General features: G+C 37.0%; 1 pseudogene; it reads right to left on the bottom strand.

Moving 5' to 3' along the window:
* Window positions 1-3,486: 3,486 nt before the first annotated feature.
* LOC102472854 (ribosome biogenesis protein WDR12 pseudogene) overlaps window positions 3,487-4,436 on the bottom strand; it is a 1,572-nt pseudogene continuing 622 nt past the window's right edge.

The raw sequence follows: 4,436 nt of genomic DNA, 5'->3' as shown, positions 1-4,436 counted from the left end.
AGTGCAGATTCTGAACTTCAGTGACTTGTTTTTTAATGAAGAAACTTTGAATAATAAAATCCAACAAACCAAATGAAATTGTTTAATGTTTTCTTTTTTATTTTACATCTGATAAGAGTAAAAAAGAGAGAGAGAGTATGAGCCAAGAGAAAATAGTTACATGAGTATTATTTAACTATATGATTCTCTGGGTGGAATGGCTTTAAGCGCTCCCAAGGTCTGAGGACCTAGCTTTTTTTTAAAAACAATGTTCTCATAAAAGAGATTTTTCTACATTTTCATGCAGCTTTAGGAATTCTTTTAAAGACATTTCCAACAGACAGAAAGATAAATCATATTGAAAACTGTGAGTAATTCTGAAACAGAGAAACTTTTTATTTCTAGGGCTATCAAACTAAATTTCCTCTTACTATTCCTTCACTTACAGCCCAAATTCTCCATGTATTTTGCTAGATATTATTTTATGAACTACAAACAGGGCAGTTACTTTTCCTGCTTCATGAGATCACTTATACTCCAAAAAAAAAGTTTTAAGGCTGATGATGCTGATTGCATCTGAGAAGGCCACAGAAGTGACTGCACCTTCCTTTGAAGATGCAAACACTTTCCTTTCTCCCAACTAGGGTGAGTTCTATCCCAGGATGGCTTTTCAACAGCAGTAATAAACTGGTTTGGGAAATCCTAAGGTGCAAGGGCTCTGCATCTTTAAAAGCCAAACCACAATAATTTAAAAATAAAAATAAAAAGTAGAGGGGAAACAGCTGGCTATCTTGTTCTCCTTCGAGGTCTTCCCAGTTCTTGATAGCTTCAGTAGAGCCTAATCATTTTCTGGCAGTACCCACATAAAACAGATTTTTTTATATTTACTCAGTGCTCTTTGTCAGTTCCTCACCTCTCTACACCCCACCCCACCACACCCCAAAATTATTGTGTAAAAAAATCTGAACAGTGAACTTACAGTAAGTATTCAGCAAGTGTTAATGACAATAACTGTCATTACCCAAAGGAGAAATACATCAAATCTATGTTCAATATTTAAATTTTAAAATATCAATGATTTTAGAGAAATAAATCTAAGTTGAATTCTTTCAAATTGCTCTCCTTTTGTTTTCTTGTTTTCATTTTTGCCATAGGATACATGTGCTCACCAGAGAGAAACAGAGAGAAGGAAAGTGAGAAATCACTCCCTCCCACCCCAGAGGGGATGACCATGCCACAATCCCTTTTCCCCCATTCTCCTCCTGGGATTTTGGGTACACACACATGTGCGCCCAGTGTGATTTTTGAGCTGCCAGGTCCGAGACTTGAACCCTGGTTGACCATGTGGAAATCTAGCATCTTAACCACTACGCCACCTGCTGGTCCCTGGAAAATGTTTATTTTTAAGCACGAAAGTATGTCTGTAGCCTAGTTAGGTACAATAGTTCTGTTCTCAAAGACAATGCTCCAAGGACAAAATGAGCAGGGGATAATCTAAATTCAAAGACTTCAAAGAGATATACAACAAAATGCAATAAAACTTGATTGGTTCTAGACCCAGAAACAAAGATCTTCACATTTTGAAAATAACTTGGGAAATCTGAATATGAGCAGATATGGATGATAAGAAGTACTCATTTTATGAGGTTTTATAGTGATATTGTGGTTACAAAGAATATTCTTTTTCCTGGAAGATGCAGGTTGAACATTTAAATATTTTAGTGTGAAAGTGTAAGAAGCACCTGAGAACGCTCACAGAAAATGTGTATCATGTAAAAGCATGGATGTCAAAACTTTTTGCCCCAAAATAAATTCATACTTTGATTCATCTTTCCACAGAATTTTTTGTAGTTCCTGTGTTTTGCGATAGCTGTACCTTATTTGCAAAGGATTCAGCAAAAAGTTATATATTTAAATAAAGAAAAAGGCAAATGTGATAGTGTTTACAACTGATGAAGCTAAGTGGTAAGTTTATAGATGTTTATTGTATTACACTTTTAAAATTTCTGTAGATGTTAGTATTTATAAATAAGTTTTGAAATAAAAAAAATAAAAAGAAGAAAGTTTTGGGACCAGCAGTTAGCATAATAGCTATGTCGCTGGACTCCTACGTAGTCGACTGCGGTTCGAGTCCCGGACCCGGTGGCTTAAAACTCACGCCGGGCGCGTGTGCGTGCGTGCCCAATATCCCGAGAGGAGAATGGAGGAGAAGGGATTGCGGTGTGGCCATCCCACCTGGGGGGTGATTTCTCGCTTTCTGTCTCTCTGTCTCTCTCTGTCTGTCTGGCAAACGCACGTACCCTATAGCAAAAACCTCTCCAAAAAAAAAAAGGAAGAAAGTTTTACTCAAAACACCACAGTTCTTCAAATATTTTACTGTAACAGTATGCACTAATACAATGATGTTACTTATTTACACTTACAAAAATGATACCTGGAGACCAGCAGTTAGCATAATAGCTATGTCGCTGGACTCCTACGTAGTCGACTGCGGTTCGAGTCCCGGACCCGGTGGCTTAAAACTCACGCTGGGCGTGTGTGCGTGCGTGCCCAAGATCCCGAGAGGAAAATGGAGGAGAAGGGATTACGGCGTGGCCATCCCCCCAGGGGGTGATTTCTCGCTTTCTGTCTCTCTGTCTCTCTCTGTCTGTCTGGTGAGCGCACACACCCTATAGCAAAAACCTCTCCAAAAAAAAAAGATACGTATTGTTTTTTAATTTGTAAATGTTTAATACTGACCGAAAGATTTTGCCTCAAGAATGTATTCTCATCTACATGTGAGGACAGATTAGGGAGAGAAGAGATTCCTGATTACGGTAAAATCTACATGAGACAGAAACATCATTTGAGATATGCTGTATTACAATCAAATGATGATACCAAACTGATTTCCCACGTGTTACCAAAAGGTCATAAGTGCCTTGCTTGAGAAATACCAATCCATTAAAGAGGGAAGTCACATTAAAAAAAAGATATTTGCTTTAAATATTTTGTATATACACACTATACATAAATATAAATGCTAATGATATCATAAAATTTGTAAATGTTTAATACTGACTGAAAGATTTTGCCTCAAGAATGTATTCTCATCTACATGTGAGGACAGATTAGGGAGAGAGGAGATTCCTGATTACAGTAAAATCTACATGAAATTTTTAAAGGCTGACATTTTTAACATAAATTGCTTCACTTAAAATATCTCAATTCTTAATACATTGGCAACATTTACATTTTTAATGTTCTGAATACCTACAAAGTCTTATTTTCTCATAAATATCACTTATTTTACCAAAAGGTAATTGTATTTCTAATTTTTTTGCTAATAAATTTTTATTAGTCTTTTCTAGATGCTTTTTATAAAGAGCTAACAGAAAAATCTGGACAATTAACTACTCTATTTTGAATACATCCTTTCTTAGCATTTCAAAATCAAATCCTAATTCAAACTGATATTTTTAAAAAGAAATTTAAAAACTCAATTTAATTTCAAGAGTTTGCATAGGATAGAGAACACAAGCCACACTTTATACTTTATAGTAAGCACAAACTATAATACTTAAATACAAAATAAAAATAAGAGAGAAAAATACGTTAGCTATTATGAAGGATGAAAATATTACATTAAATTTCATCTAAAAGGCAGCTTTCTACATTTGCATCATCGTAATCCAATGATTCTCTACCGATTTCAGTTACTGAACACATCTCCAGAACCAAATTATCATTCACTTTCATGCCCCTACATGGGAAGTGGTAGGTGAGTATCTGTAGGAATACAATTTATTGTCCGCTCCTCCACTCAGAAGTAACCCTGTGTCTGTCCGGTCTACACTCAGAACTTGTCTTCATGAGCAGCCAGATTATAGAGTGGAGCCTTACAACTTCTTGTATCCCACAGCTTGACCATATTATCTAGAGCCCGAAATCAGCTGCTGTTCATGGGTAGGAGACCATTTTACGGATGTGACCCAGCCTGTATGGGAGGTCAGGGACAGCGATACCAAAGAACCATCTTTAGTTCTGGGATCCCACAGCCTGATATGCCTATCTGTGCTTCCAGATGCTAAACGTTTACAAAGTGATGAATAGTAAATACAATTAAACACTGTATTTCCCTCAAAGTAGACTTAACACCGCCAGACTCAACATCCCACACTCTAATCGTATGGTCCCAAGAGGCACTGCAGATTTCTTCAGTATCTGACCACAGAACCAAGGAAACTGCTTCCTTGTGGCCACAATAGGAGTACCTGTCAAGCCCAGCTGCCCTGTTTTCTGTTTCTTTTTTGGTCGATTTGTAGACTCTTCCATTTCATCTTCTTCATCCATTGGGACTGTTGACCAGATCTTTAGCATGTTATCTCAGGAGCCACTGCAAAATTCAGTTCCTGAGCTATCAACAGCTATAGACTCCACACTTCCAGCATGACCTCTGCAGCAATGCAGAGCTTTCA

This window comes from Tupaia chinensis, unplaced genomic scaffold (assembly GCF_000334495.1).
Source record: "Tupaia chinensis unplaced genomic scaffold, TupChi_1.0 Scaffold144952_1, whole genome shotgun sequence".
In the NCBI taxonomy this organism is placed as follows: domain Eukaryota; kingdom Metazoa; phylum Chordata; class Mammalia; order Scandentia; family Tupaiidae; genus Tupaia; species Tupaia belangeri.
Note: the sequence above shows the minus strand (reverse complement) of the source record. Positions and strands in the feature narration are given on the sequence as shown.